The sequence below is a fragment of the Eleutherodactylus coqui genome, chromosome 2 (genome assembly GCF_035609145.1).
Source record: "Eleutherodactylus coqui strain aEleCoq1 chromosome 2, aEleCoq1.hap1, whole genome shotgun sequence".
Lineage (NCBI taxonomy): Eukaryota > Metazoa > Chordata > Amphibia > Anura > Eleutherodactylidae > Eleutherodactylus > Eleutherodactylus coqui.
This window is the reverse complement of record NC_089838.1, coordinates 257,214,799-257,227,943: the sequence shown is the minus strand read 5'-3', so window position 1 is coordinate 257,227,943 and position 13,145 is coordinate 257,214,799. Positions and strand designations below refer to the sequence as shown.

The 13,145-nt window shown below is 42.6% G+C and overlaps 2 long non-coding RNA genes across 3 annotated transcripts in view; both read left to right on the top strand.

The window, feature by feature from the left end:
* Positions 1-7,007, top strand: part of LOC136612466 (uncharacterized) — a 42,936-nt gene extending 35,929 nt beyond the window's left edge. For both annotated transcript variants that reach the window (XR_010790398.1, XR_010790397.1), the window contains one exon: positions 6,937-7,007. This is a non-coding gene — a long non-coding RNA (uncharacterized lncRNA). The remainder of the gene's footprint in view (positions 1-6,936) is intronic.
* A 4,660-nt stretch (positions 7,008-11,667) lies between these two features.
* LOC136612467 (uncharacterized) overlaps positions 11,668-13,145 on the top strand; it is a 36,543-nt gene continuing 35,065 nt past the window's right edge. Inside the window, exon 1 of the long non-coding RNA XR_010790399.1 lies at positions 11,668-11,782. This is a non-coding gene — a long non-coding RNA (uncharacterized lncRNA). The remainder of the gene's footprint in view (positions 11,783-13,145) is intronic.

The window sequence follows — 13,145 nt, the reverse complement described above, 5'->3', positions numbered from 1 at the left end:
TTTTCTGTACTTTGTGATTTATTATTTTTTGAGTGTCATCTACTTTTGCCACTAGTCCCTGTCACCATCTAGGTATAGTCAGGGTTGTCCATGGTTCCTGACATAGGGTTACTCTCATCAGGGTGTGCATTCCACTGATAGCTAGGGCTTTCCCTCTTCCTAGGGTTTAGGGTTAGTTTCCCCATTTTGTGTTTCCTTTTGACATTTTTGTGTTATCACTGTGTGAGTATATATTCTTCCTTTTAGGACATTACCCCAATATGTCTGGATTAAACATAACCCAAACACAACAAACACAAAAAGAAACAAAAAAAACCCTAAACAAATAGAAAAAGAACATTAAAAGCTTTTAAATTAAAAATAATAAAAAAAGATAACAGGACAAATGCTGCCTTCATTGTGCCTGTTTCATAGTAAGCTATTCAATTCACAAGTGCAAGCATATGTTTTATAGTTTTAAGCAAAAACGGACCTGTAAAGAGAAGGATATAGCAATAATGTGTGTCACTATGTAGCACTGAATAACAATAACTGAGATTATGCAGAGGTCTGGTCTTTATGAAAATCTGTGTAGTCCTTTCATTAACCATCCATGCCAATACAGACCTGGATGCACCATAAATTATGCCTAAATAATGTCCAATAAAATGGTTAGAAGAAGCAGCTGGGGCTTTTTTGTATCCCTGATGGGCATATGCTAGCACATGCAACACATGGTTACATCCAATACTACACATCAAAGGTCTACACAGATTTTCTGAAATTGCAGAGGTTTGTGATGTAAATGCAGAAGTGAAGATAAATCTTGCCCTTTCCTCATCTTCAACGTAATCTTGCAAGTGTATGGTCTCACAAAGCATTCACCATGTGTCTGAAATGAGGCCACTGTATGGCAGAAAGTGCCCACAAGCTGCTTATTTTGGGCCTTCAGGACATAGCAACTTTTTCCATTAACACATTCCAAGAGTCGTAGTTTTTATTTTCCCATCATAATTTCCTTTCTTGTCCCATAGGGAACTTTTATTTCCCAACTTTATTTTTTATTACAATGTATTGGAAAACCTCAGTACTCCACGGCATTACTGCCTTTGAATATTAAATATTTCAGCTATGCTCTAAGGGCTTATTCACACGTCCGTATATCGGCCGGGTTTTCACGCCCAGCCGATATACGGTGTCCCTCTCTGCAGGCAGAGAAAACGGGCCGGGCCAGGAGCAGTGCACTGAGCTCCCGCCCCCTTCTCCGCCCCTTACTACTATTTGCAATGGGAGGGGGCGGGGTGGAACTTAGCTCTGCCCCCACTCCGCCCCTTCCATTGCAAACACTGACGAGGGGCGGAGAGGGGGCGTGAGCTCAGTGCACTGCTCCTGTCCTGCCTCCTCCCCCTGCAGAAAGGGACACCGTATATCTGCTGGGCGTGAAAGCACGGCCGATATACGGACGTGTGAATAAGCCCTTAGAGTGATACCAAGACTGTCCCTTAAAACCACCAGTCCTAATTTTAATAGGAGCATAGCCTTTCTATTACACTTCCAGTTCTGACCCTGATGATGATGACTAGCCTCACTGCCCATGTCAGTGGACTAGAGGATCAGATGATCGGAACAGGGTAAATAAACATAGGTCCAATATGAAATCACAGACATGAAGCAGACTTTTTTCAGAATGGGTTTCACTACAAATCTGTGGCACAATACTATGTCTTGTACTGCAGATTTGCAATGGATTTCAGCCTATGCATTTCAAAGGGTGCAATCCACTTTGAAAATACGTAACATTTCAACACAAGAACAAGCGTGTTACAGATATGAAAATCCACGGCATCATTCATTTTCCATGGATTTTTTCACTATATGGATTGAGTTTTAAAAACCAAAGTCACATGTATTGCACTGTAAAATGGTGTGAAATCGCAGTGTCATTTTACCCCAGCCTTCCATTATTGTTTTTATTAATAATGTTTTTTGCCATAATACTATTAGCTGTTAGGAGTGGACAGAGAGAACATAAGCGTGCATATTTCCTTGCTGGGGACAGGGCTTGCAATCATACTATGTGACAGGTGTGTGGCTGTACTAACACCACATTTATGGGTACATCTGGTTAGGAAACAAAGTATCCAAATGTATCTTGTGACATACCCATAGATTTCTATGAGCCAGATGTATCATATGTTTGAAAGGTTTTCACTTAGTGAAAAATGTAGTTTTATCACAGTATTCAGTACTGCAAAAAAGAATATATGGTAAAGTATAGGTTGTTTTATAATGAAAGCAAAGAGCACATGGTTTGGGGGGCAATTGCATGTGTTTTCATATGCAGTTGAGCATGTAGAACTTTGGAGAATGTGTACAGCACAATTGTGTTCCTTTATGAGTAGTTTCACACTCAGATTCTTGTGGCAGTTTTTTGAGCCAAAGCCAGAAGTGGATCAAGCAGAAACGAGAAGTAGAAGTCCTTCCTTTAGATTCCACTTCTTGATTTGGCTCAAAAAAACTGCATGAAAGGCTGCCACAAAAAAACTGTGTGAAATGACCCTGAGAAAGTGAAAGGAGAAACTAAGGATTTGGATTGTGTAAAAACTAAACTTAGGTCGGGGACACTAGCTTTTCTCCTTAGGGAGAGCACCTAGAAGGTGAGTGAGTGTGCATTCATGCTCCTCTGGGAAATATGCAAATAATGTAGATAGAACAATACCTCTGTGGCACCACTGCACACTGATGAGGTCCAGAATACATATACAGTCTGCTGCTTTGGGGTGTTTGCCCCTCATCAGGGTGCAGTAGGTTTCTGGCTTGGCTAGTGAGAGGCCTGTGATGTGGGTTGGGATCACTGTATTTTCTCCTTACGGAGAGCACCTAGAAGGTGAGTGAGTGAAGAGACTTATAAGGCCATTCATGCTCCTCTAGGAAATATGCAAATAAGGAAGATGAAACAATACCTCTGCAGTGTCACCCATTGGAAGTCAGCATTCCTGCAAGTCAATGTTAGACTCTTTATACAAGCCTTGTAACAATGACTGGGAATTGAAAGCCAACCAGAATCCATACACAGACAGCTGTGTCAGGGTGTTTGCCCACCATCAGTTTGCAGTAGCTAAGGCAGAGTATTATTCCACCTCCCTTATTTGCATATTACCAGAGGAACATGAATGAGTCTCCTCACTCACCCACCTTCTAGGTGCTCTCCGTAAGGAGAAAATATAGCGTTCCCAACTCAGATCACAGGCCTCTCGCTACTACTACTAATGAGGGGCAAGCACCCTGAAACAGCTGTCTGCATATGGATTCTAGCTTGGCTTTTCATTCCCTGTCATTGTTAAAAGGCTTGTATAAAGAGTCTAACATTGACTTGCAGGAATGCTACTTTCCAATAGATGGTGCTGCAGAGGTATTGTTCCATCTCATTATTGTTTTTTGGTTCCTTGACATTTTTTCAAAACATGGCACTCAAAATTGCTTGTAAAAGAAAGCATGAAAATCATAGCATTTTTAAAGAAAAAAAAAATTCCACAAGAAAAATCTGAGGCAGATTTACTAATCTGGACTCTTCATAGTGCATGGCAGTCTTGGTAAAGTGCCCACCATAGCAGAATAATGTATGATAAATGTATTGAATGGTGCATGCTACTTAATAAATTTGTCACATTCTGGCAGTCAAGGAATCAAATCTATGCCAGCTATGAGTGCTATAATATATGACACTGAGGTTTTTTCTCCACTGCGCTGTGAGACTAAAGTTAAAGTCTCGCATCGCAGTGCGAGAAAAAAGCCAGCATCACGCCGGGATATCGCCAGTCTTTTCAATGGGGCCAGCGGCAGCAGCGCTAGCCCCATTGAAAAGAGAAGCAGAAGTCCCCGGCATTCTATCCTATTGCTTTCAATGGGATCAGCACTGCTGCCGATCTTATTGAAAGCCATGGTTTCTGCCAAGCCCCGCAGTAAGATTATTGGGGAAGGGCTTTAAATATATGCCCTTCCCCGATAATAAGCAAAAAGACGCTCAGACGCGTCCTCCTGGTGGCTCCCCTGCACTGCTATTAAGCTCTTTCAGCATTCGGGGATTTAAAAATCCCCGCCTCCTGAAAGGGCTGAGCAGATTGGCTGAGGGCTCAGCCAATAGCAGCTACTGCTTAGCTATTGGCTGAGCGCTCAGCCAATGACACATTGCCCTTAGCTATTCATTCATGCTGGCATTCTATTCATTGAAAGCAATGGGATAGAATGCCACAGACTTCTGCCACAGCTGTCACAGCTGTGGCAGAGGATTCTTTCATCCCCAGGGTCCCCGCGGGGATGAAGGAAACTCCTGCCACAGCTGTCACAGCTGTGGCAGAAGTCCGCGGCATTCTCGCTATGTTTTCAATGGGGATAGTGCTGCTGCCGCTGGCCCCATTGAGGCCACTAGCGATATGCCGGTTCTATACCGGCGTCTTTCTTGTGCTGCGAGGCGAGAGTTTTCTCGTGCTCTCGCAGCGCAAGAGAGAAAATATCGCTAGTGAGTGTCCACCCTTACTGGTAGAAAAGTGACAAGGGTAGCAAAAAAAGGACAAAGAGTCTTACATTTTTGTACAAATACAACTTGACCAAGAAATGTTTGACTTTTGTATGCCCATGAACCTGCACATGGACAATGTTTAATTCCCATCTATGTGTGAAAGAAGCCTAAGAAAGGTGAATTCTATAATCCCCATCCATATCACCTTCTACATTGGCTGTGATATTATTATCTCACCCTTCCTGTATATAATACATTTGTTAGGAAGGACTAAAGCTTTACACAGCAGACATATATCCAGTCTAAAAAGAGAAGTTGCAACATAAAGGCGATACAAAGTATTTGTGGTGCTACTAGATGAGAAAGGCTGTCTACATGTGTTCAGTAACAGCGACCTACGAATGAGTTGCACAATATGGAATGCATGCTAACAACTCATGAGTTTATCGTAATTGTTTCCAGATTCAAGATCATGTCGCTTCCTCTGTGAAGCATCTAATTTTTTCCATGTAGCAATGCCTATGTATATTACAATGTTGGTTGAATGTTGTTTTATGCAAAGGTTTCTGTAAAATAGGCATTTGACGCTCCATTTAATCCTCTAACCCCTGGAAAAAATAATAAGACTTATGTTTTTTGTCTTTTTTTTTCTGGTAAGGGATGAATTAGAAAAATGTCTTTAGCTTAATAGATTTTTATGTCATTGTGGGAAAACAGGAAATAAAAAATACAATTTATTACAGGTTTTCCCTTTTTGAATGAATGCATTTTTGAAAGTATTTTTATTTATTTATCTATATATTTATTTAGAAATCTGAAAGTCTTTTTGTTTCTAGTTCATGTAAATATTTAGTCTGGGGGGGAAATGTTTCTTCTTGGGGGGAGTACCACAGGAGAGCGCTCCATAAGGGTATAGGGAGTTAGCCATGCAATGCTTCCTGGGAAAAAGCTATGCAAATCAGTGATTGGATAGTCCTCTACATGGACACTTATTGAAAGGCAGCTATCCCATGAGTCAATATCTGTCTTTTTAACAGGTCTTGCAACATGATTAGGGAAGCAAGTCAAACCAGAATGCTCATGTGCAGTTGTTGCAGGCTTACATACCTAGCCATGTTGCAAGGCTTGTTTAACTCTTTCCAATTCACTGTCTGACGTTTGAAGACATTCTGATTAAAGGCTGTACAGCTCTGATGTCGGAAGACGTCCGGCAGGGTATTCTCACCGAATATTGCCAGCCGCTCTGTTGTCAGGGGCCTCTACAGCATGTCCCATACCGCAGTACTAGCTCTAGGCAGCAGATGGTGCCATTATATAATGGCAGAAAGAGAAAGCCCCCTAGGAAAACCCTGAATCCAAAATTGGATTGCAAAGGGTTAAAAGGTCAGAAATTGAGTCATAGGGTAGCTACCATCCAATAGTTGATGCTGTGGAAGAATTTTTTACATCACTGATTTGCATGTATATATGTACAACTTTCCTACTCCCCGAACGGAGCAGTGAAACAGAACCCTCGAGTTCAGATGTGAAGGCAGCCTAAAAAGTTCTTCTAAGGTACCCACACCGGACAGGAAGCTGGGCAGATGTCATCAAGGGAAAAGTAACAGTAACTCTGTTATAGATCATAGACCTAACAGTAGTATTAGTAGCAAATAGCTAATCTAATAAATGAGAGAATTGCATATATAGTGATTCCTCGTAGGGATATCCCAATCTTTGGCATTTATGGCACTACCTTAGGGTTTGACATAAATATCTGATAAATTCAGGTCCCAACCCTGAACCCTCACCTATTAAAGGGGTTGTCCCGCGCCGAAACAGTTTTTTTTTTTCAATAGCCCCCCCGTTCGGCGCGAGACAAACCCGATGCAGGGGTAAAAAAAAAAAACCGTCCAGTACTTACCCGAATCCCCGCGCTCCCACAACTTCTTACTTACCTTAGTAAGATGGCCGCCGGGATCTTCACCCACGATGCACCGCGGGTCTTCTCCCATGGTGCACCATGGGCTCTGTGCGCTCCATTGCCGATTCCAGCCTCCTGATTGGCTGGAATCGGCACACGTGACGGGGCGGAGCTACAATGAGCAGCTCTCCGGCACGAGCGGCCCCATTCGGAAGGGAGAAGACCGGACTGCGCAAGCGTGTCTAATCGGGCGATTAGACGCTGAAATTAGACGGCACCATGGAGACGAGGACGCTAGCAACGGAGCAGGTAAGTGAATAACTTCTGTATGGCTCATATTTAATGCACGATGTATATTACAAAGTGCATTAATATGGCCATACAGAAGTGTATAACCCCACTTGCTTTCGCGGGACAACCCCTTTAAGATAATAGAGGTCCTAGAATAGACAAATACACGCTCTCTCTTCCTCATGTTGTCCTTCACCATGCGTTTTATTAATACGCTTTCCACATGTCGCACTTTATTTTACAGTCATTCCAGCACTTGAATGACCTGACAAGTGGGATTTTCTTTGATGAACAACAATGAACAGAGATAAAGGTAAACTACGTTGGGTGTCATTGCCAGAACCATAGCATTAGATTAAGTTATTGCTCAGTTTTTAAACTTTTGTTGTGTTAATTATAATAAGGCTCAGCCATTTGGGTAAAAAGGAGTTCAGACTGTAAGACTGTTCACTATAGTGTAGTGACCAAATTTCATTATAGACATTATATTTCAGATTGTGGCATTTATAACATGTTCTATTAACCCTTTCCAATCCAATTTGTATTCTGGTTTTCCTAGGGGGCTTACTCCTTTTATGCTGTTATACGACAGCGCTATATGCTGGCTAAAGCCAGTACTGCATGAGGTGTCACATTGAATAGGCTCCGACAACAGAGAGGGTGGCAACATGCAGTAAGAGAACCCCGACGGATGTCTTCCAACATCGGAGCTATACAGCCTTAAATCATAATGTCTTCAGACGTCAGACAGTTGATTGGAAAGGGTTAACAAGCTAATGGCTCTAGTAGCTGCTAGACAGTCTCTCCATATGTGCCATTGGAGGAAGTAAGGTTCTGATAGGTTAGTTCATCCACAGCACTATTTGCATTGAAATAATGTGTTTTTGGACAAATGATCCTTTGGTTTATAGTTCTCTAATATCTGTTGCCATTTTAGGAGGCTTTGAGCTACCTTGATATAATGACATCAGGGTTTAGGGTTTCACTTCTTTTTAGATACAAAGTAAAGGGAATTTTCTTAAAGCAACAAAATAAAAATACCAGAAAACATAAGTATTTTTTTTAATTATACATAGCCATTTCTTTTTATCTGTAACAGCCCCCATATACATTAATGAAGAGTCATCTGAAACTGCAGATCTCGGCAGGACCAGATGACTGCAGTATATGTATGGGTAAACTAAGAGAAAAAGTTATTGGCTGAAGGAGTTTTTGGACAAACGCTACTGAAGGTCTAAGGCCATCTTAAAGGAAGATTCTGAGCATATAACCCCTTGTAGTATTGATGACTTATCCACAGGATCACAGCTGATCACAGGAGGTCCCAAGCAACGGACTCTGTTGATCAACTGATCTCAGCACCCACATTCACTGCAGAGCACTGGATGTTGAAAGCTCCATCTGCATTGGAGTCAGAGCCAGAAGTGTAATAAAATGTATAGCTCCATTGTTTTCAATAGGAACAAAGCTTTCAATTACCCTTTCGGCTCCGACCTCTATAATATAAGACTTTGCTTCCATTGTAATTAATGGAAGCTATACCTTCTATTACACTTATGGCTCCAACTCCAATACAGAGGCTCGGAGTGCAAGGGCTGAGATCAGCTGACACCAGGGGGTCCCAAGGAACGAACCTCCATTGATCAACTATTGGTGACCTATCCTCACGATAGTTCATCAATAATACAAGGGGTCAAATGTTGACAACCAACATGACTGTCATTGCATGTCCTGGATGATATATCTATATAAAGTGTAACCTGTGTCCCTCAATATTCTACAGTCTGTGAGGTAGTGTATGAGAGAGCATAGAGCAATTTTTAATTGCACAGACTGTGAAAAACTGCATTTGATTCTGTTTCGAAATATGAGGTACATGGGGATAGAGAAAGGGTGTTGTTGGATATTATGGGCAGCACATTAAAGATGGTAATAGCACAGATACTGAATATATTTGTATCAATTAGTCCTAATTATGCACAGATACATGACTCTTCTAAAAGTTTGCCATGAGAAATCATACTTTCTATGGATCAGAAAGACAGTGAGATTATCATCACAGATTCTGCTACTGTATGGCAGGATAACAATACACTCTAGCAATGCTTGTAGCATGTTATTTCAGCTTATGTACAGTATCAGCAACTGCTATTTCATTTTCAAGGTCTTCATCAGAGTATTATTGCCTTATACTATTTGTGATGAAATGATACTGACAGATTGACATGGGAAAGATGGGTGACAATCTGCCCCCTTTCTGATCTGGGGAAAGTTGAGTGGATCTAGGCAAATGGTTAAAGGGGTTGTCCCGCGGCAGCAAGTGGGTCTATACACTTCTGTATGGCCATAATAATGCACTTTGTAATATACATTGTGCATTAATTATGAGCCATACAGAAGTTATAAAAAGTTTTATACTTACCTGCTCCGTTGCTAGCGTCCTCGTTCCCATGGAGCCGACTAATTTTCGCCCTCCGATGGCCAAATTAGCCGCGCTTGCGCAGTCCGGGTCTTCTGCAGTCTTCTATGGAGCCGCTCGTGCCAGAGAGCGGCTCCGTGTAGCTCCGCCCCGTCACGTGCCGATTCCAGCCAATCAGGAGGCTGGAATCGGCAATGGACCGCACAGAAGAGCTGCGGTCCACGGAGACAGAGGATCCCGGCGGCCATCTTCAGCGGTAAGTATTGAAGTCACCGGAGCGCGGGGATTAAGGTAAGCGCTCCGGTAAACTTTCTTTACTTCCCTGCATCGGGGTTGTCTCGCGCCGAACGGGGGGGGGGGGGGGGGGGGGTTGAAAAAAAAAAAAACCCGTTTCGGCGCGGGACAACCCCTTTAAGTGTATTTCTTGCCAAGCAGAGCTCATCAATATTCATTCAACTGCCTTTCGCACCTGTATCAGAGGGGCTTTGATCCAATTTGCTCCTTTTGAGACCAGCAAGAAAAGCCCTTTGTTGTAATAACAACAAATTAGCCATTTGCAGGAGATCCCATTGTCTCCCTGCCCCTCCAATACACATCCTACAGACCTGCTGACTGTGATTTCCCACCACTGAGATTGGAGAAAGAAAAAAATCAAAAACAGGGATTATGGGTCATTCGAAGGTCCCAGCGCAACAGCAAGTATATTTTTGAAACCTGAATATACCACATATGCAGTGCATTCACTCCCATCACTTTGTGACCCTCGGAACCCATGGAATCACATATCTGCATAGCTAATCATCTGTTGCATACCATGTTTGGCATCCGCTAGTAGGTAAATTCATGATTTGATGAAATATGACAGCCATAACTTCTCTATTGGAGGACCTCCTAGAAAAAAATGTTAAATTAGATCTACATCTGGAAGATCTGCGCATAGCCAGCACTTTGATGGTGTCACAGCAGAGGTGTGACTCAAAGGAGGTTTTAAAACTAAGGAAGGTCCCTTCCCCAAATTGTCAGATCCATGGCACATTTTGTGTGCTCCTCGCTCCAGGACTATTTGAAACAACTTTATAGACTAGTATTTTCTGTTATTTTCTTACTTTCTATTTTCATATTGTTTTGTTTGTATTTGTATATTTCTTACCATTTAGTAAATATCTCCTTTTTTATATTTTACCTAAGCACTGCTAACCCTTCTAAGGATAAAGCTTTAAACTTTATTTAGTCAGTTTCCTTGGCGCATTAAGCTATCCATAACTTAGAAGTGTGTTGCTTGTGTGTCGCCTGCTAGAAACCGAGGTGGATGACCTACTTGTGGGAAACAGCCAATAGTGGCAGTGAAGTGTGTTGGGACATGCTAGGTTGTGCAGAGTGTGATTTGGGCTCCATGTTGCACTAGTGCAGGATCCGGGGAGCTGGACATAAGTCAACTCAGTGGTGTGTGCCCGGGCGCCGTACACCACAGGTTGGTGAATGTCGGAACGTTTATTTCCATATCTATGGCACTGTTATCTCCCCAATATCAGCTAAACCCTTTTTTACTTTAGGTAGGCATGCACATAATAATGGGCCCCAAGGTTCAAACCACATTTGCAGCAAGTTTTGGAGCAAATCATTGGTTTTTAGAGGGCTTTTTGGGATTTTACTACTTATAATTAGAGATGAGCGAGTATACTCGCTAAAGGCAATTGCTTGAGCGAGCATTGCCTTTAGCGAGTATCTCCCCGCTCGAGACTGCAGGTTCGGGTGCCGGCAGCGGGGGACCAGTGAGTAGCGGCTGTCAGCAGGAGGGAGCAGGGGGGGAGAGAGAGAGAGAGATCTCCCCTCTGTTCCGCCCCGCTCTCCCCTGCAGCTCCGTGCCCGCTGCCGGCACCCGAACCTGCAGTCTCGAGCGGGGGAGATACTCGCTAAAGGCAATGCTCGCTCGAGCAATTGCCTTTAGCGAGTATACTCGCTCATCTATTCTTATAATCTATCCTCAAAATAGATCATCAATAGTTGGTTGGTGGGCACCTGCCGCTTGGGATTCCTGGTGATCAGCTGACATTGAACCAGGTGTCAGTGGGAATGGAGACAGAAGATAACAGCACCGCCCACAGTGCAGTGGCCTAGGTTGATAATTGCAGGCACAGCTCCCACCACTGAATTCAATGGGAGCTGTGCCTGCAATTACCAATAAGTAATGTGTGTTGCAAATGTGTCCTGATGTCCTTAGTATTTAAGCTATACCCCTACTTAGTTAGCCTCTTGTCACCTCTGGATGGCTGTCCTGTCCCCAAGAGAGCCGCATATGGAGGGGTATATGACCAATATGTCATCATGCCTCCTTCATTGACTCATGATCAGCTCATTTCCAATGTCCAGTACCTGTGCGTGCACAAATAGCAAGTGCATTGTGTTTAAGAGCAGGAAGCAAGATGTCCTGTTGGTCACATACCCCTCCATATGCAGCCATATTATGGACTTTTTTACCTTTTCACAGTTCTGGATCCCAGCACTTCAAACTTTATCCTCATTTGTATCTGTATTCTTGAATTTTGTAGTACACAAAAATACACTGACTTCAGTGAAGAATATAATCCATAAAGCTATTCATTACACAGTGAACATAGAAGAAAGGGATTAAGCGGTGGATTGAAGAAGCCATCATGCAACATATTGAAAGGTATGCATGTCTTATATCTGTGTCCATGTATATCAGACAGCACAGAAAATGCCTCGCATCCACGGGGATTTCACATAGATGGCTGTGAATCATGGCCCGATATCACCCTCGCCCTGTGTGAAGTTAGCCTGGAGTCCTATCCATGGGGATGCTTTAGGAACTGGGGCCTTGAACAGTTGCCCAGTTTGCCACCCTCTATAACCTGCTCTGTCCATGGTATGTAGGGTGAGGTTACTATTATATTTGTGCTGTTTGACGATAGTATAATATCATTTCATGTGTGTGGTTTAATGAGCCTTATGATATAAGTATGTTTGACAGATCTAGGGTAAATCTTTGAATCGTTGGCCTCCTTTAGGCTGGATTTACATCAAGCGCTTAGGTCAGTGTCATTGTAGTGTTTTCAGTGGTGTTTTTATGTTTGTCTTTCATTGAAGTCTCAGCATTCAGATTTTTTCTGAATAAAGAATAGGAAACTTTCAAGTTCCATACATTTGAATCATTATTTGTGGAGGTTTTTCCCCAATGTTTTGGCCCCTGGTGGCATTTTTTCTAAAATGCAGCATCATTTGGGATCGTTCTGAGTGGTTACCACCAACAGACCTCAGTATTAATAAAAGCTGCAACTACCTGTGTAACACGTTACAGTTTTTACAAGTTTTTTTTAGCGGTTGTCTAGTTGTAAACTATTGACAGCCTATCTACAGGATAGGGAATCAATAACACATCAGCAGGGGTTTGCTACGCTGGACCTCCACAGATCAACTGTTTGCCAGGTCAGTGTGCTTGATTTCTGCAAGAAGTAGACACTTCAGTTCTTAGTGCAGTAGGTAAGCTTGGTATTACAGACAAAGTTCCCATTGAAATGAAAAGGACCTTGGCCTGTAATACCAAGACTGACCACTGCAGTGGGAACAGAGCTGTCTACTTCCTGCAAAATTCAGCTAAGTGCATTAGTGTTCCAGCTCAACAAACAGCTAATCAGTGGGGATCCTAGGTGGAGGACTCCCGCCTATCTACTATTGATGGCCTCTCCTAATGATAGCCCATCAATAGTTTACAACTGGACAACCCCTTTAAGGCTGATTCAGACATGCAGTTTTGAGGCAGTTTTAGGTGCAAATTTTACCCCAGAGCCAAATATGGATCTGAAAGAACTGAGAACTACATAGGAAATACTCAAGGTTCATTTAGACAGGAAGATTTTCTGCCCGAAACAAGCACAGATCAACGGCATAGCAAGATGATTTGGCATTCATTTAGCTCCATTTATATGGAGCGTTCGTTAAGACACATATGCATTCATTAATATGAGCAGCACATCCCTGCTTACACGGAATGATGTGTTACCAACAACCATGAT